A 20,870-nucleotide genomic window follows, 5' to 3' on the forward strand; every position below is an offset into this window, starting at 1 on the left:
ATTTGGGAAACACAAAGACAAGCAGCAGAAACTCTCGCCGTGTGTGGGTGGGCGTTGTCTTGCTAAAATAAAAGGTGTGAATATCCTGGACATACTGCTGTGCTGAAGTGTGCTATGGATGACTACCAAATGGATCCTGCTACGAAAAGAAATGGCACTGCATGCCATCACTGCCGGTTGTCTGGCCTTACGGTGGTCGACAATCGAGTTGATATCCCTCTGCTGTCCGGTGTTTCTCCCGACATGCCTTCACCCATCATTGACGCTCAGTTCGAAATGGGACTCATCACTAGACACAATTGTATTCTGGTCAAAGAGATTTCAGGCCGAAGACATGTCTGGAGATGCTCGAGACAGCGGTAGGATACCGACCGAATGTCGTGCACCGTACGGCCTGACAGCCTGGAGTGATGGTTTGCAGTGCCATTTCATTTCATAGCAGGATCCCTTTGTTTGTCATCTGCAGCACCCTTACATCACAGCAGTATGTCAACAATATCCTGCACCCCATTATGTTACCCTTCATGGCAAGCCATTCTGGACTTACATTTCAGCAAGATAATGCCCACCCGCACATGGTGAGAGTTTCTACTGCATGTCTTTGTGCATGCGAAACCTTACCTTGGTCAGGAAGGTTGTCGTATCTCTCCCCAGTTGAGAATGTTCGGAGTGTTATGGGTAGATCCCTCTAACCAGCTCGGGAGTTTGCCAATCTAATGCACACATTGAACAGAATTTGGTACAATATCCCTCAGGACATCCAGTGATGCTATCAATCGGTGCAAAGCCGAAAAACTGATTGCATAAGAACCAGAGGCAGATCAATGAGTTATTGACTTGCTCAATTTGTGAAGCTCTTTCTCTTGAATAAATCATCCAAATTTTCTGAAATTGTAGTCATTTATTTGTTGTCTATAAATGTACATCACATATAGGTTTTAGAATTTTGTGTGCCTTGTTTGTTTGTTTGTGTGTGTGTGTGTGTGTGTGTGTGTGTGTGTGTGTGTGAGTGTGAGAGAGAGAGAGAGAGAGAGAGAGTGTGTTTGTGAGTGTGGGGGGGGTATGTGTGCACTGTTTATTGTAAAGACACCATTGAAAAGGGATGAGAAAAATCTATCACCTTGCCTCATTCCTGTTAGTAATTTCATTAGTTCCAAAATTTCTTTCATGGATTTTATATAAATTAGTGTTTTATTAATTGCTGTTTGGAGTCTACGGTAGTTTCAGAATTACATCTCTCTCTCTCTCTCTCTCTCTCTCTCTCTCTCTCTCTCTCTCTCTCTCTCTCTCTCTCTGTGTGTGTGTGTGTGTGTGTGTGTGTGTGTGTGTGTGTGTGTGTGTGTGTGTGTTCAGAATGATTCCTAGTATGTAATTATTTTGCTGAAATTTTCAGCTTTGAACTTCATTTCCTTAATGACATCACTGTTCATATGTTCTGTCTTTCCTTACTTAATGTAGATGATAGCTGGGAAATGGAATAACTGGATAGCATCATTATGTAACTTTTTTTAATTTTTTTTTTTTCTTTATTTAATTTTTTTTAATTTGTGTAAGCTGGTGAGGTAGTTTAAAAGCGTTCACAATAATCATAATAGACAATGTCTACATTTAATTTGAAAACACTATCAGTAAATAGCACGTGTGTGTTCAAACAAAATGCTTGTATGCTTGTATTTAACATAATTTAGTGACAAATATAAAGTATTTGTTAAAAAAAATCGTCAGTTGGATAGTACTCAGTTTACAAGTTGCATCTTCTGACAAATAGCTGAAAAGTGCTCATTTTAAGTAACACTTGTTTTACACAAGATTGGTTGCAGATTCTGCCTCTTGGCTTTAACATGTAGCACACAGTTCCAAGAGTTCAGGTTGCTACAGAAATACACAAGTGTGTTCCACGGGCCTCTAAAAATACATATTCAGGCTATTATTGGAGTCAAGAATTAATTGAACTCCTCATCCTTCTAACACGTGGCATATAAGTGACACACTGTTGGCTTGTATTCAAGGGCTGTTTTTTGCACAACTGTGAACGATGTTGGTTTTTGCATTGACATGTGCTATCCAGAGGTGCTTCATCTTGTGTGTGTGTGTGTGTGTGTGTGAGAGAGAGAGAGAGAGAGAGAGAGAGAGAGAGAGAGAGAGAGGAGGGGGAAGAGGGGGAGTGTCAGTCTCAGAATAGGCTTTACTCCCACGCTCTTGGCTGTTTATTAACCTTGAGAGCCCATTCATACTATTGCTGGCTGTGACTAGACTAGGGGGGGGGGGGGGGGAGGAGGAGTAGGAGGAGTTGTGTGTGGGAGAAATGCAGTGGGAGTTCTGTTTGCATGAGTTTAAATACCTTTGTGTAATGCAGTGCTTCTATGGAGCTGTGTGGCAACTCTTGTACTTCTATATTTCTTAGAGGCTCCTAACATTTTTTCTGAATTGTTTTAGAATTTGTGACACCAGAGTCGTTTTTTTTGTGCAGAAGACCAGTGTGTACTATATCTGTGTCTTGTTGATTACTTGAGATTTTGGTACTAATCAGTTATGACATTAGCTGGAAGTGGTGTGTTCTCAATGCTCACAACAGAGACTCTCCCAGTTACTGTCAATCACTTCAGTCAGTGTCCTAATATTCTGTGAATTAAGTTCCACAGCTGTTTTCATTGTCAGATACTTTGAAACTTATCAGTGCTATTCTACACGAGATTTCAGTGAGGAGCTTCCAGTCTGGTTGCAGGTATGTATGACTTTAGAATGTGACAAGCTAACAAACACTACAGGATGAACCCAAACTCTGCTGAGAAAATTTTGGAGGTTGTTCAGGGACAGTTTCTGAGTATTTTGCTATAAGTAACACCTAATATCTGCTGGCTTATTACATAGTTATTGCATTTCTTGTGATCTGTTGCCCCAGTTTATCTCTGTGTCTATATCACATCAAAAATATCTGTAAAACAGTGAAAATGTTGAAATTATGCATTGTATATGTTGTTTGGAAACAAATTTTCTCTAGTCACTCAAGGTACTGGCTGTTGACAGTGCTATTGCCTACAACTCTCTTTCAGTACTGATTGGATCTGTCTCAAGTTTGTTTTTCCGGCAGTGTTCCCAGTTGTACATTAACAGTGATACCCAGCAGTATGGATAGGTTTATAGATGAAGAGCACAGTTCACAAGACGCAATTGCTAGAACTGCAACAACTGTGGAAGCAGTGTGCCAGACTCCTGGAACTGTAAGGCAGTTTTCAGTAGTCTTCTGTGTTCGTGGTGGTCAACATATCTTTAAGGCAAAAGTTCTCCATTTGTTAAATACTGCCCTGTTTACTGACAGAACAGTCTGAACATCTGTGATATAATGGTGCAATGAAATGTAACTTTATGGCACTTGTACTGCCGATAAAGTAATTCTTACATAAATCTGCTTTGTGTGTTTTAGGTTTTGGTGATTTTGTATTACAATCTTTCTCACTGGAAGGTATTTTCACACATACATGAATAATTAGAACAAAAAACCCAATAAAAAGTCACCCTTACCTTATTGCTCTGTGATGAGCTACTGGAGACCCAGAATACCTTATACTGTAATACTCAGAAAATATTGCTTAATTGAATCTGAAATGTTCTTGGTGTTTCGGTTTGTTCCGTGTACAAGGTGTAATGAAAAAGGAAAGGGCATTTTTTAATTTTGCGGACTTTTATGTATCAGATTTTCAATCTTTTTTTTTTTCTTGCTGGCACACATGTTCCTGATGATGTATGCATTTTCAGCTGTTTTGAATATTTAGTTTATTGTTAACAGTCAAAAAGGTTTTATACTTTGTCAAGTGCTTGAAAAACAGAATAAAGTGCAGCACTGCATTCGAAATGCTGACTGTGGGTTTTGACGAATCTATTATAAATAAGACAAGAGTTTACGAGTAGTATAAATGTTTCAAAGAGAATTGAGAAGACGTTGAAGATGATGACTGTTCTGGATGCCCTAAGACATAAATTATTAACAACAATGAGGAAGAAGTAAAGAAAATGGTTCTGTAAAATTGCTGAATCAGTGTCAGAGAGTTTGTTGATGATGCCAGCATATCCTTTTGGTCAGGCCAAGCAATTTTTTCAGATGTTTTGGACATGAAACACACAGTAGTAAAGTTTGTTCTGAAATTGTTGAATTTTGACCGAAAACGGCGTTTCATAGACATCATTCAGGAATTGCTGAATGAATGACAATGATCCAGATCTTATAACGAAAGTTGTAGCAAGTGACGAAACATGGGTATGATGTCAAAACCGAGGTCCAGTCGTCCCAATGGATACTGAGACCAAAAAAATTCAGCAAGTTTGATCACGTGTTGAGGTACTTCTCATTGTTTTATTCGATTACAATGAAATGGTTTAACATGAGTTCGTGCCTTATGGTCATATTGTCAATAAGGAATATTACCTGGGAGATATGTGCCATTTGCGTGAAGCAACGCAAAGAAAAGGCCAGAGTTGTGGCAAAAATACTTGTGGAAATTGCATCATGATAATGCTCTCTGCTCACTCCTCAATGCTTGTTTGCGATTGTTTGGAAAAAAAACAAACTCTTATGTTGTCTCTGCCACCGTATACACTGGACATAGCCCTCTGTGACTTCTTCCTGTTTCCGAAGCTGAGGAGAACCATGAAAGGACATTAATTTGTCTCGGTCGATAAGAGAAAAACAGAATCATTGAATTCCATAGCGAAAAGTGAGTTTCAGAAGTGCTTCCAAGATTGGAAAAAGCATTGGCACAGGTGTATTATATCTGAGAGGGATGTCTTTGAAGGGAACAAAGCTATTTTTGATGAGTAAATAAAGAATCTTTAATAAAAACAAAAATTCTTGTTCCTTTTTGGTCACACCTTGTATTCCACCTAACAAAATTGAAAAGTATTACAATGTAGTGAAACTGCACACACTTATTCAAATTAAGTGCAGTTGAAAAACTGAATAGCTTGGTGCACTGCTTTCTCATCACAGGAATCACATTCATCTGGCCATCTGGATATGTGTTTTCCTTGATTTCTCTAAACAAAATAAGGCTGATTCCAGATTGGTTCCTTTTAAAAGACAATGGCTGACTTCCTCCATCTTTGTTCAGTCATAGCTAGTACTCCATCTTAATTGCCTAGTCATGAAAGTGATTGTAAATGCTGAGCTTTCATTTCTTCTGAGTATGTAAAAGATGGTAGCTCATTTAATTTTGATGCAGTATTCAGGAAACAATTTTGTATACATGCAGATACTGCAATGCAAGACAATTGTGAGGGTACAAAGTAAGGTAGGCTGGATGCTAAGCTGAGTATAACATTCTCTTTGTGTCAGAATCATCAGTGATAGAACAGTGTGGCAGACAAGGGTGGGAAGAAAATAGTTGTGGCTTTGTTAATGGATCAGTCCTGAAAATATAAAGTTATTTCAAACAATGGAAAGTGCACAGTTGATACATCAACATGTTAGCAAAAGGATATATTGCTACTCATTGTAAAGGTGACCTGTTTAGCTGCAGACAGGCACAACAAAAATAACATTACAATTATTTAATTTCTATTAGGAGCGTCTAACAGGCCCATTGCTTATTGCTGCGACAGCGACAACCACAGCATATGACAGCAGTAACGTATGCACTATGACCTCTGTACAGTGAGATCAACATCATAGAGAATTTATAATTTGCATGCCCATCATTTGATATAGAGATACATAATATAACACTGGTGATAAGCCCTAAGCCCAAATACCACCCTGGCAATTAAGTACTTTACATGTAGCTCAAGGTGTTAACAAGATGGCTTTTAACAAAAAAATAAATTTCATCATTAATGTAGATTTTTGGCAAGTTCAAAATATGATCTCGCATTGTGTAACTGAGATATTAGCATTTTCCTGCCTACAACTAGAAGCTGCCTTCAGAATTGATCGGTTTGATACAAAAAATAAAATACTGTTCAGAAATACTTAAGTTTGCCCTATTTTTTCTGTTTCTGTCTGGAGGATTACTGTTAACTGTAAATATTGCTGAGGTGCTTAGGAGTCCAGCACCCATTGACAAATAAATCACATTTACTGCTTTACAGCTTTCGTTTTCTACAGTCAGTCCATGTTGTAAGAAGAACACCTTAGTGATAACCTTGGCTAGTTCACAGTCATATAGAATACTCTGCATCATACACCAACACATCTTATTTGTTGTGCTTCCAAGCATCATGGCATGAACTTTTGTGGCAGCTCTCGCTAATGATTTTGTATTTTACATTCTATAAGTTTTTCATACAAAATTCTTAAGACATTGAATGGCTTTTTAAAATGGTTTGTTTAAGTAAACATATAGCCTATGTATTTTAATGGAAGTGCCATAGAAAAGTATACTTGTTTTGATTGAGGTGGCTGTAGTTCCAATATTTTTTCTGAGAAATTTTCGTAATTACACATATTGTAGTTATGTATTTTGTTTTACAGAGTGTAACTAGTCATAATAGCTTCAAATATTTATGAAAAATAATATTTATTATGTTATTTTGCTTTAATTTGATAGATTACCTTGATTTGAAATATACGTTAAATTTCCAGTTGAGAATTAATTTTTGAATAGTATAAAATTTAAAATACAAGATATTAAACAAAAATGATTAAGAAAGAAGATAGTTAGTAGTCCATTCAAATTCAATGAAATCATTATTCACATGATAATTATTATTAAATTATTCAAAGTGAATCGCTATTTTTGTCTAATTTTGGCATTAAATGAATAATCTATGAATGAGTAAATGGCAGTAAAGCAGTAACATTTCTGAGTAAGCAGTGTTAGAGAACTGAGAAATTGCCAAAACACAACCTAAATCTAACTTGGTGGATCCTTTTCTTCATTAAAATATTGTATTTTGTTCTTCATTAAAACGATTGTGATACAGTATTCAGCTTTCTTACAAGCATCAACAAAATTTTTAGACTTAGCCATTGCTCAGTAAGAGTTAAGTGTCTTGCAATTATGGGTGGCCCTGGTAGTTTAATACTTGGTAAGAATCTTTCTTTTACTGTTTGTAGCAGAATAAGTAAGCACTTTGGTAGCAAATATTATGTTTTTCTGCCAAAAGTGGCAAGTGCATTGTAGTTACTGAATGCTTCACTGTCTAAATTAATTTTTCTTCTAATTTTCACGGCCCTTCCCCATGGTGAATTTCACATGTAATGGATACTGTGGTTTTGAAGTTGACATCACGAAAGTTTGAATGTTTGGACTGATGATGGCCACGAGTATGGCCATTGACGCCGATGAAAGATGTCCATGCAAACAAACATATTACTTAAAATCCTTTGCAAAGATCCTCAGAATTAAATAGTCATATTGAGGAATGTGCTAATTGCTCCCTCCTAAAACCCTTGTCCATAGTAGGAACGTTGGCTAATACTAAATAAGAATTTGAAATAGGCATTCAAATCTTGGTGTCTTCGCATAGAATGAAGAGAACCTCTCCACCCATAAGATGGTATGGATTGATATGGTTCGATTAAAAGAAGACATATAACATATTCAGAGGTATGCAAGCAATTCAGAAATATGCTGTGGTATTGTAATGTTATAAAAATGCCCTGTGAATTTTTATGCGATTCCTGGAGGGAAGACTACATTCTTATGGTGCAATATTATAAAAAATCATTCAATGAGTTAATATTTGTGACAGACTGCAAAAATTAAACTGCCTTGGGTATATCACCAAGGACAGTAAGTACAGAGGTATACAGTTATTTTTTTCTTGCTCAGTTGTGAGTGGAACAGTGTTACGAAATTTCTTTGTGCAGTGTACTGTGGTTTGTGAAGTATGGATTTAGATGTAAATAAATTGTGGTTTGGATATGCAGTTTTACAAATGGGGTAAATTTCAGAGGTATGAAAACAATCCATAGAAGATGTAACCATTTGAGGATAAAAGGCTAACATATTGTGGAAAAAGTGTATTTGGTTGCTGTGGTATTACTCATGTCACCAGCTAGTTTGTTATTAATTGGTTTATCTGAACAGATAATCATCCTTTTTAGGACCTTGTCATACACTACATTCTTCAGTAGCTATTTTGATAATTTTCGTATAAATACTCCATGAATTGTTCAAAAAGATTTATAGTGTCTGTCAAATGACAGAAGACTGCAATCATCACATCTCACTTGGTAACACTAAGTCTAAACTCAGAATTGGGAACGGCAGATTAATTCATTTGTTTTAATAGGATTACAGGCAACGTCATGTTGGCCCTCGTTTATTCTTATGACAATATGCTACTCCAGCGTAGGCCAATAATACAGGAAGCTTCCCTGTTATGCCTATACAGGTATTTCCTTTCGCAAACTTACTGTGATTCCTGTGCAGTTTTGGAGACACATCATCCATTGGCCTGGTTCTCCATACGCAAATCGATATATAAGTATAAAGCAGACTGTATGTATGTCTGTATGTCCAGCACCTCCCTTACTACTGGATCAGTTTCATCCAAATCTGGCATACAAATGGCAAACTTCATGAGTATCAGCACTGTCTTGTTTATATCCTCCTAGCTCCAATTGGAATGGATATACGGGCAACAAACCTATTTTTAGCCATTGGCATATAGGCTGCCCTGCATTGCAGGAATGTTGTCAGAGTAGTATACGCTTCCATTATCGCTCTCTTTTGCAGGGGATACACGTGTGGTTGGCCAAAGTGAGGCGGCAAGGGGAAGAATTAGTATAGAGGAGGGGATGAACAGAGAAGGGAGCAAGAGGGCATGGATTGGGAGAGGGGCAGAAGGGGTGGATAGTCAGGGGCAGGAGGGAATGGATTGGGAGAGGAGAGCAGGAGGAGTGGGACTGGGGAAGAGAGGGCAGGATGAGATGGACATAGAGAGGGGGATGAGGACGAGACGGACTGGGAGAGAAGGGGAGGATGAAATGGGCAAGGAGTGGGGGGGGGGGGGGAGACAGGCTGAGAAGGAGATGGGGTGGAGGGATGGGCAGTGTAGGCTGCAGACAAGAGAGGGGGGGAGAAAATTGGGGGGGGAGAGGGGTGTAGGAGATGGACATAGGGGGAGGAGAAGATGGACAGAAAGAATGTGGAAGTAGGAGATGGGCAGAGAGGGGAGACGAGAAGATTTGCAGTGGTGGGGAGAAGAGGAGATGGGTAGAGAGTGGGCTGTAGAGGAGAAGGGCAGAGATGGAGGAGGAGGAGCTGGACCAAGAGAGGAGGAGGAAGAGACATGTGCATCATATGTGACATACACAAGTGCAGACAAAACTTTGAGGAAAAGGCTAGTAAGCAATAAATCCACACAATAGCTGTTGTTTCCTTTATAATAATTTGTTTCATTGTTCTTTTGTTCACGTGTATCATTCGTTAGCAAGGAATATGTATGGATATGTATCACTCTTCCAGAGTGGTGTGTGACACAATTATTCCCATTGCATTGCATAGGATGCACTGTGTTTTCAATTGTGGATCAGGCAATGCAACTTGTAGACACTGTTCAGTCAGTTGACATGTCTTGTTGTGTTATTAATGCTCAGACCGTGCATGCATTTCCATTTTACACCACTGTAACGCTGTGCAAATATTCGACTGCTCCTGTGATGCACAGAACATTGAAGATCTGACATGCAGTGGTCACTTGCCACCTTCAGATTCAGACTGTGGTTGCAGTGGTCTGACACTGGCGCATTTGGCATGCCAGTATGTGGACAGTCTCACTGCAACAGATCCCAGTACCCAAACTTACAAACTTGGATGACACAGGAATTCTAACCCGCCTCTCCGTCTCCCTCCATTCAGTTGAATCGGGCGACATTTCCCACGTCCAAAACTTGGATTGGGCGGAAATGTTTAAGTTTAGTACAAGAAACAAGTTTGTGGCACCTTAGGATGGGAAATGTAATATCAGCAATATGTCTAGAAGTCTACAATCTGAAATCACTACTTTATTGGGAACTACTAGTTTTGAAAAACTTAAAAATAAAAATTTATTAATAATTAATTGAATGTCACATTGCATTAAGTGTGCTCTGTGGCAGTCTTGGTATTTCAGCCTCTTGCTTGTACTTAAATTGCAGCATGTCATGCATGCAAAATCTGTTTCGGTCATTTTAGGCCTAAATTACTCCCTTTGTCAGAAAAGTTCCAGGACAGTTTTTCTAGGTTTGCTAAAACTAAAAAGAACCAAATACTGCTTTGTGTTACCTGGTATGTGCGCATCCTTGAAATAACATTGGCCATGTTTCCGTGCAAACTCACTAGATTGCATGGCTGTGCTTAGCAACTCACTGCTTGGGTTCTTGGCGCATTAGCTATGATGACACAATTAATGCTGATTGTTGAGCAAAGAGTGAACGTTAAGTTCTGCATCAAGCTCAGGAAAACCTCTAGTGAAATGTGGATGATGATTAAGCAAGCATATGGAAACAAGGCACTTTCAAGAAATTGGGCTTTTGAGTGGCGCAGTAGGTTTTGCGAAGGCAGACATTCGGTGTGAGACGATCGCAGAGCTGGTAGCCCATCTGCAGCATGTACCGATGCAAACATGGAGCATATAAGGCTGTTATTGCAAGAAGACTGTCATGTAACTGTGCGTGTAATATCAGAAGAACTTAATTTGAATCGTGATGTGTGTCATAAAATGTTATGTTAAGATTTAGGGAAACAGAAACTTAATGCAAAACTAGTCCCTCGCACACCAACAGACGAACAGAAAGAGGAAAGATGAAGAATTTGTGATGAACTACTGGATGGAGCCAGATGTGATCCCAGACTTCTGTCAAAGGTTATTGCTGGGAATAAAAGTTGGTGCTACCAGTATGACCCTCACACGAAGCGTCAGTGCTGAATGGCGGAGTCGTAGATTGCCAGCCTTGGAAAAAGTCAAATGACAACCTTCGAGAACAAAGACAATGTTGATAACATTATTATATAGTAAAGGACTAGTTCACCACGAATATGTTCCTCCAGGTCAAACAGTGGACCAAACTCTTTACACCGAAGTGTCAAAATATTTGCGACAAACAATTCGATGTTGCCGCCTTGATTTGGGCATTCTCGAGACTGGTTTCTACTGCACGACAATGCAGAAGCCCATACTGCTTGACCTGCTTCTGAGTACCTGGCCAGACATTCTGTTATCGCCATTCCACATCCGCCATATTTGCCCAACCTCTTGCCTTGTGATTTTTTCCTTGTTTTCGTGAGTGAAAAGGTGACTGGAAGGAAAGCTTCGTCAAGATATTGCAGACATCCAGTGGGCTGTGACAGATGAGCTATGAAGCATCACAGCTGAAAATTTCCTTGTTTGCTCCAAGACCTCCAGAATCGTTGACAACTGTGTTTAGTTAGCCAAGGGGCTACTTCGATAGGAGCTAGGATCAAATTGTTCATTCAAGTGAGAAAGGTGGTATATGTTCATTTTGATGCTTCAAGTTACTGTAGTTGATCTTTCTTGGATTGTAGTTGATCTTTCTTGGATTGTGGTAGGCACGCATTAGCCGTCTGAGAATTATTGCTTCTGCTTACTGATATTTTTATACGAATACGATGGCGATTCTGTTGTATGCAGGGGTTTGCAAATATGGTGTATGTGTTTCCAATTTTCAGTTCTTTATGTGCTCAGAGTATAGTATTCTAAAATTTGTGTGTGTGTCATGTCATGAATGTGGAATGGCAGTCATAGAAGGTTAATTGACACATGTCTGTTTTGCTGAATTTATTTGGAGTTGTGTAGAGTGTTTGTAATCTTACTTTTCACTGCCCCTACAAATCATCTTGAGTATGTAACAGAACATTTCTCAGTTAATCTCTTGTATTTGTGAAACTTGTTTCATTATTTCAGTAACTGAGAAAAGAGTGTACAATACTTGCCATCTTAGAATAGATTCTAACCTCCTTGATATAGTATATTCTAACTTCCTTGACTTCACCAAAAACTGACAAAGAAGATTGGATGCACTGTGACAGAACTATCAGCCACTGTTATCGGGCAACCTCCGCTGACCACTGTTAGTGCCACTTTGAATGCAACCTAAGGGCTGTAGGTACCCCAAGATGGATACGACAGAAGTATGCATTACTTTTTGGTAGTGACAACAGAGTCGGTCTGTCTGTATGTCGTCTGCATAGTTGTATTTTCGTCAACAGCGACTTCCTCGAGACCATTCTGGGTGTGTGCTGGCTTCGTACTTCGATTTTTTGGGTCCTGATTATGATGTCAAAGATTTTCGTGATTTATCATAAGTCATCCATTCGTGCTGTATGCACCTAACATTTCAGGTGTCCTTTCTATGCAGTGAAACTGAATCATTACATCTGGTAACATAATTCTTCTGAAGTTTTTGTGCATCCAGGTATCTGAATATTTTCCATAATATCTGACATTCATTATTAACTAGCGACATGCCCCAGCTTTGCACAGGTAGCACTAAGTATCTACAGCCAGATGAGTTGTTGCTATACAAGTAATAAATTATATACAGAAACCTTCTTCTCGAACCTGTATATTAATGAAAACAGTATCAAAATCACTGTTGTAGTTTCCAAACTTAGCCTTCACACAGAGACAGAAAAATTTGTTAGTGGTTTAATTTATAATATGTATAGAAGATGAAGTGTAGGTGTGAGAGATTCTGGTAGTAATAAAATCATGTGGCCCAATGACCTGGTACAAGTCCTTCAGTTGAACGCCACTTTTTGGCCACTTGCATGTCCCTAACATACAGTTTAATGTGGAATCTGAAACAAGTGTTGTCTCTGGCGAATCTCCACAACATTGAGAAATGAATGCTAGATTAAAAGGCAACTGAAACATCTGTATTCAGACCAGTATTCAAACCTGCGACCTCCCGATTTCCAGACACGTGCTTTGCTACTAGACCACCATTCTTCTGGTTGAGCTTCGCTGCTCCCTGGAGTTGTGTTGCTGTTTACTGCTGTTCCCGTTAGGTACCACCTCGTCTGTAGCAGACGGGCCGATAGGTGCCATCATTGCCAAAAGATGTCACTCCAAATGCCAATTAAATGTGGAATATATATTGCATACTCATCATTACCTAGAGGTTATACACTGAAGCCCCAAAGAAGCTGGTATAGGCATGCATATTATTCACATACACAAAGGTATGTAAGCAGGCACAATAAAGTGCTGTGGTAGGCAATGCCTATATAAGACAACAAATGTCTGGCACAGTTGTTAGGTCGGTCACTGCTGCTACAATGGCAGGTTATCAAGATTTAAGTGAGTTTGAACGCAGTGTTACAGACAGCGCGAGTTTGAACGCTGTGTTAAAGTCACCACTCAAGCGATGGGACACAGCATCTCCGAGGTAGTGATGAAGTGGGAATTTTCATGTACGACCATGTCACGAGTGCACCGTGAATATCAAGAATCCGGTAAAACATCAAATCTCAGACATTGTTGTGGCTGGATAAAGAACCTGCAAGAATGGGACTAGCGACTCCAGAAGAAAATCGTTCAGCATGACAGAAGTGCAACTCTTCTGCAAACTTTTGCAGTTTCAGTGCTGGGCCATCAACAAGTGTCAGCGTGCAAACCATTCAATGAAACATCATTTTATGGGCTTTTGGAGCTGAAGGCCAACTAGTGTACCATTGATGACTGCACAATACAAGCTTTATGCCTCACCTGGGCACGTCAACACAGACATTGGACTGCTGATGACTAGAAACATGTTGCCTTTCAAATTGTATTGAGCAGATGGACGTGTGTGGGTATGGAGACAACCTCATGAATCCATGGACCCTGGGTGTCAGCAGGGGACTGTTCAGGCTGGTGGAGGCTCTTTAATGGTGTGCGCGTAAGCACTTGGAGTGATATGGGACCCCTGATACTTCTAGATATCAGTCAGGTGTACCAGTTTCTTTGGCTCTTTAGTGTGAATTATACAAGTGATCCTTCCTTGTGAACAAGTCTGTCTATTAGTGGGGGGAACTTTAATTTATAATATGAAAACTGGAACTTTAATAGTGACAATTTATTTACGACTTACAAAAAGCAGATACATGTTGCTAAGTTTTACTGTGCTTCAAAGTAGTCACCAGAATTGTGTATAACCCATTGCTAAAAACTATAGGGAATTTAAAGAAGCTGGATGATCCACGGAAAAACAAGTACTAGATGTTTTTTTAGGCACGTTTATTTTATTCCCCATTAAATGTTTCAGGCTCTGCCCATCTTCAGATGACCTGGGAAAAGTACAGTAATAAATATAAAATTATGTGTTGTACATAAAACAAGTGTTTCTTAAATAAGCAATTTAGTTGCTATGTATTTGCACAACTATTATTTTTGATAGAAAAATACATACCATTTTATGTAAGTGTTAAATGTAACTCTGACAGGTACATCACATATTGTCAGGGAAACCATAAAGTTAAACAAAATAGCAGTAGTAACGAGGTATGATGAGCTAACATGGGCAAAACTTACAGTGGAATGAGAGGAACAGTCTCAGGTTCCTGTTATCAACAGATGGCATGAGTATAGCGGTGCTACTATTTCGTTGTTATCATTAGTTGCATATTTGTCCATAATAAAAGTCAATGTTAAAAATGATAAGGCCTACATGAAATAAAATATATATTTACAAATTTTAAGTGCTAGTCATGCCAACCTATTAGGGGAAAAAACAATATGTAGAAGGATCTTTTTAAATATATTTATACACAGCTTAGTTTTTTTATGTAAAATAGATAACAGAAGAAATCTGCACGTAATGTGATTAATGCAAAATAACGGGACAAGTATTTCTGTTTAATTACAGTCCCTTACAATGCTATAAGAACAAAATAGTAAAATATGTAACTAAAGTAGATAATTTTTTTCTTTTTTATTCGTGAGAATTGTGTGGAGATGTAGGGTAGTAGATGTTCAGCAACACAGCTTATTTATTTATTTTCTTTTATTCACAAGCAGTAAAAAAAAAAAACTACTTCCGAAGGTTTGCTCGTTAATTATAAGGTTGGGAGCTGACCGACCTTTGGTATAGACTTCGAGGTCCTTGAGAATATCTAAAATGTAGCCTTTTTGTTTAGAGTGTAGTATGGAAGCCCTGTTTTCGGTTGTCGTGAGTTGGTGATTCTGCTCTTTCAAATGATAACCCAGCATACTACTTTTACTCATGTAGCTGTGTTCTCTGAACCTTATCTTAAACACACTCTCAGTTTGCCCAGTGTAGAAGTTCTTGCAAGATCCACATTTAATTTTGTAGACTCCTCCATTACAAAATTTGTGCTGTGGCACATGTAGACTGTGATGCCGTAGCTTCCATAGTTTATTTATTTGAAAACAAACCTGGATCTTAAATTTTTTAAATGCATTGGCTATGTTTTTTCTGAAACAGGGCCAATGTGTGGTAGTGAAATATGTTCGACTGCTATTTTATTTTCATCTTTGTTTCTTTCTACTTTTTAAAGTATTTTTCTCCAAGTACCTGATTGCTGTTTCTGCAAAGTCATTTGCTAACCCAACTTGAATAATTGTGCTAACTTCCCTCTCTACTGTTTCTTTGTCCAAGCCTAGTTTTTCTAGCCCATAAAACATAGATACAAAGCATGCCACCTGAGATGCCGGGTGGCCGAAAACTTTATGTGAGTGTCTTTTAATTGCATCTGCCTGCAACTTAATGTATTTTCTTTGAGGTAAGTAGCAATCTACCTTTTCCTACATTGTTGATATTCCTACCTCGAGTTTCCATCTTTCGGTACAAAGTAGGCTTGTTTATGCACATCTGAATGACATGAATCATTTGGAATAATCAAATCTGATACTGTTGGCTTATGGAAGACATCATACCATATTTTTGAATCTCCTTTAGTGATCATGAGATCTAGGAAGTTGAGAAATCCCTTCTTTTCAAATTCAGTTGGAACTTCATATTGTCATGCATAGAGTTTAGAATATGAGCAAGTTCCTGGACTTCATCATGGCTGCCTGATGATGAAAATGCCGTCAACATACCTACAGTATAAATATTTTTGACACGACTCTGTGTGGTTACTAAAAAATGAATGAATGGTCTGGAAAATAAATTTTTTAATGCCAACAAAGAGTTATATCAAAAATATTTTTCTATTGTAGGTACAAATATGTAACTAATAATAATGATGAAATGACCGCTTAGTCACAATTCCTATTGAATGGAGGTTTGCTTAGCAGGCACAAGAGGCCATTCCTATCATTTCACTCTTTTTTAAGTTTTGTCAATGTTGAGCCATCATATATAGTTACTGCTCCTATTTTGTTTAATTTCATGGTTTTCCTGATGATTTTTGATTTACTTGTCAAAGTTATATTTAACTTTTATGTAAAATATTATGTATTCTTGTAACAAAAATAATTGTGTGCAAATATGTTGCAAATACATTGCTTATTTAAGACACTTGATTTTTTGTCTACACCATGTAACTTTATATTTATTATTGTATTTTTATCGAGTTACCTAAAGATAGGCCAACAGCCTTGCTGCAGCGATAACACCAGTTCCCATCAGATCACAGAGATTAATCGCTGTCGGGCTGGGCTAGCACTGGCATGGGTGACTGGTCTGCCGAATGCTGTTGGCAAGCGGGGTGCATTCAGCCATTGTGAGGCAAACTAAGGAGCTACTTTATTGTGAAGTAGCAGCTTCGGTCTCATAAACTGACATATGGCAGGGAGAGTGGTGTGCGGTCCACATGGCCCTCCTCATCCACATCCAGTGATGCATCTGGGCTGAGGATGACATGGGGACCGATCAGTACAGTTGGGCCTTCATGGCCTGTTTGGGCAGAGTTTAGTTTTAGTTTGTCATCTGAAGATAGGCATAGCCCGAAAAGTGTAATGAGGAATAAAATAAACGAGTCCAAAGAAGATCTAGTATCTATTTTTCTGTCATCATCCAGCTTTTTAAAATGCTGTATACTTTTTGTGATTGTGATGGTCACACACCTCTAGCAAGAGTTTCTGACAAATTTACGACAGCCCATTGCTGGCAATGTGGAAATCATAGGATACCCGTAGCAGTGCCAGTTGTATTGATAGTTTGAGCAGAGTCGTGTATGCCCAATAAGTCTCTGTAACAGTTCTGGAGCAAGTGCCATGAAGTGCTTCTTTCTATTTAGGAATGAAATTGAAGTCACAAGGGCTTACGTCTGGGTAGTGTGATAGGTGGTACACCACTTTCCAGACACAGTCACAACTTGCACCATATGTGCTCGAGTGTTGTGTTGCAAAATGATGGGTGGGTTCTGCAGAAAATGTTGTCGCTTCTTTCTCTAAGCTGTTCATTTCCAAGACACAGCCTGTGACCAGCTTCGAGAAGGAAACACCGATACTTTCTGCAGGACTCACTCATTGTTTTCCAGGACAATGCTCAGGCAATTATGGCACAAGTTGTGACTGATTTGTTTGATTGGTGGGCTAGAAAGTGCTGTACCATCCACCACACTCCCCAGACTTTAGCCCTGGTGACTTTGATTCGTAAATAGCGATAAGCACTTTATCTCATTCCCTTTAGAACTGTTACAGAAATTCATCGGACAACAGATCAATCCATTCAAATTATCAACACAACTTGTGCTGCTAAGGGTATCCAGCATCTTCCACAATGCTGGAAACAGATTATATACAGTGCTGGAGACTATTCTGAATGACAGGGGAACGTGTAAATGTGTGTCTGTCTTGTAACAATATTATGAAAAGGAAAGTTGCTGCTCATTATATAGCGGAGATGCTGAGTTGCAGATAGGCGCAGCACAGCAAAAAGACTGACACCAATAAAGCTTTCATCCATTAAGGCCTTTGTCAACAATAGATGTGTACACACACACACACACACACACACACACACACACACACACACACACACACAAACGCAACTCACATATACGACTCGACTGCAGTCTCAGGCATCTGATACTTCCATCCTGGATTTTCCATTGTTTGTATCTGTTGCGTATAACTTGTAATTAATAGGTGCCACTATTAAAGTTTGCTCAGGTGCATAGTGTGATCCTTGGTGTATGTGTGTTTTATAATTGCATAGTTGGGCTTGATGGATAGAGATTTCCTGCTATAAACATTCCAGATGATCGTGAAGGCTTTGGGCAGTGCCTGAGTTTTGTTTGTCATTGTTAATGTTCTCAGTAATTTTGCCTAAGTAGTAGAAGTGTGTATTATTGTTGTTGATACTGATGCTGTTATCATGATGATGATGATGATGATGATGATGATCGCCTAAGTAGTAGAAGTGTGTATTATTGTTGTTGATACTGATGCTGTTATCATGATGATGATGATCATCATCATCGTCAACAACAACTACTACGGTATTAACTGTATGATGAGATCTTTTATTCGATTGGCTGTTGATGGACCACTGCTTTATCTTTTGCTAACAGTGTCGTTTGTTATGAGTGTGTAGGCAAGTTGTGTAGGATTAGTACTTTTAATGTTGGCTTCCCGAAACTGGAGTCAGTACTGTTTCTTGAAGCAACCTTTCAGATATCCTCATCAGGCTGAGTGCACATTATTCTACTCTCTTCAATTGATGAAAAACCTTTATAGTACTGGGAAGTGAACCTAGGTTCTCCACATGGCAGCCAAGCTGCTGATCCTCAACTGCAGAGGTGGACAGATGATGATGATATCTGTAGTTATGTTTGTCAAAATATTGCTGCCTGTCACCTTTAATTTATGTTAAGATGTTCTTTTTTTTTAACTATCTTAGCTACCACACTAAATGAAAGTACTGCAGACACTAATTTAATTAGATGAAGAGTGGTTGCAATACTCTATCATTACTGGCCTCTCGGATTAAAATGTGTAATGTTTTTCTTCTCAGTAATGTCTTTTCCGACGAGAGAGGATCGAAAGCGCTGCTGGGATTCACGTGACCGCTACTGGGAGTGTCTCGACGAGAACAAGGACGATAAGGAGCTGTGTATAAAGCAGAGGCAGTTCTACGAGAAGAGCTGCCCAGCACAGTGGGTGAGTAGATGATTACAGTTGTGTACCCAAACGCATGTGGCCTGTTGATCTCTGTTCTGTACTTGGGTTTTTCCTGCCAAGAGCTGAATTGTGCATGCACTCCATGTTGTAAGATTTATTGATACTCCATAAAGGACTTTACGAAATGAAGACTGTGCAGCATAGCAGGAGCAGAGTTGTCAACAGGGTTTTGAAGTAGGTATTCAGTTGATATTACTACAGGCTCCCGTGGTCTTAGGGTAGCATCTTTGACTACTGATGTATACATTCTTCATCCTGGGTCCAATCTCAGTTCTTGCTTCAGTTTTGAATAAAAACCAAAGACTTAAAGTATAATGAGATACCCCCATTATGCCAGTGGCCTTCTTAGTGAGGTTGGAAGAGCAGTTAGACATTCAGGCCACCCTCTTGCCCTTTGTGTGGGAAACTGCCCCTAAAGGCAGATAACTCATCAATGGGCAATGGCATCAGGGTGTATGAGGATGCAGAAGGCAATGAAAACCACTGCATTAAAGAAACATAATATGGCCTGTAATTTGATGTTGTGTGACACACAAATAACCCAGAATCAGGAAAAAGGAGGGGGAGGGTGGAGAGAATCTGTATAGTTTAACATGTACCAAAGTTAGTGTCCACTCCCTAATGAATGAGACAGGAACTGAAATTGAGAATAGCAAACCAAAAGCTGAAATGCTTAATTCCATTTTCAAATGTTCCTTTAAAGAGGAAAACCCAGGAGAAGTGCCATGAATGAAGTAAGTATTAGTGTCAGTGGTGTTGAGAAACAACTGAAATCGTTAAAGTTGAACAAACGTCCAGGCCCTGGTGGAATCCCTTTCAGGTTTGATACAGAATTTACAGCTGAGGTAGCCACTCTTCTAACTATCGTAGAACCCGTGGAAAAAATAACAGGTCACACCTATCTACAACAAGGCTAGTAGAAGTGATCCACAAAATTACTGTTCAGTGTCCTTGACATCGATTTGTTGTAGGGTCTTAGAACATATTCTAAGCTCAAACATAATTAGGTATCTTGAACACAATGACCTCTTCAATGCTAACCAACATGGATTTCAAAAACATCGATCATGTGAAACCCAACTTGCACTTTTCTCACACGACATACTAAAATCTTTGGACCAAGGCAACCAGGTAGATAGAGTATTTCTTGATTTATGAAAAGCATTTGAGTTGATACCACACCTACATTTATTGTCGAAAGTACAATCATATGGTGTATCAGGTAAAAATTGTGACTGGGTTGAGGACTTTTAGGTAGGGAGGACACAGCATATTATCTTGAATGGAGAGTCGTCATCACACATTGTGCCCCAAGGGACCCTTGGTGTTCATGTTGTATATTAATGACTTTGCAGACAATATTAATAGTAAAATCAGAATTTTTCTAAATGATGCAGTTATCTATAATGAAGTGCTATCTGAAAGAAGATGCATAAATATTCAGTGAGATTTCAAAGTAGTGCAGAGATTGGCAAATTACTCTAAATGTTCAGAAATGTAAAATTGTGGACTTCACAAAATGAAGAAGAAAAAATGTATCCTGTTGCTATAATATCAATCCCTCACTGTTAGAATCAGCCAACTCATAAAAAATACCTGGGTGTAACACTTCATAGGGATATGAAATTGGATGGCTTCATAGGTTCAGTTGTGGGTAAAGCAGGTGGTAGACTTCGATTTATTGGTAGAATACTGTGGAAGTGCAGTCAGTCTACAAAGGAGGTTGCTTACAAATCACTCGTGTGACGGTTGTAGAATATTGCTCGAGTATGTGGGACCCATACAAGATATTGAACGTATACAGAGAAGGGCAGCACGAATGGTCACAGGTTTGTTTAATCCATGAGCAAATGTCA

General features: G+C 38.9%; 1 protein-coding gene across 1 annotated transcript in view; it reads left to right on the forward strand.

The window, feature by feature from the left end:
- Window positions 1–2,273: 2,273 nt before the first annotated feature.
- LOC124550841 overlaps window positions 2,274–20,870 on the forward strand; it is a 382,565-nt gene continuing 363,968 nt past the window's right edge. Inside the window, exons 1-3 of the mRNA XM_047125569.1 lie at window positions 2,274–2,605; window positions 2,694–2,725; window positions 18,848–18,993. The gene's annotated coding sequence lies outside the window, so the exon portion shown is untranslated. The remainder of the gene's footprint in view (window positions 2,606–2,693; window positions 2,726–18,847; window positions 18,994–20,870) is intronic.

This window comes from Schistocerca americana, chromosome 9 (genome assembly GCF_021461395.2).
Source record: "Schistocerca americana isolate TAMUIC-IGC-003095 chromosome 9, iqSchAmer2.1, whole genome shotgun sequence".
Classification (NCBI taxonomy): Eukaryota; Metazoa; Arthropoda; class Insecta; order Orthoptera; family Acrididae; genus Schistocerca; species Schistocerca americana.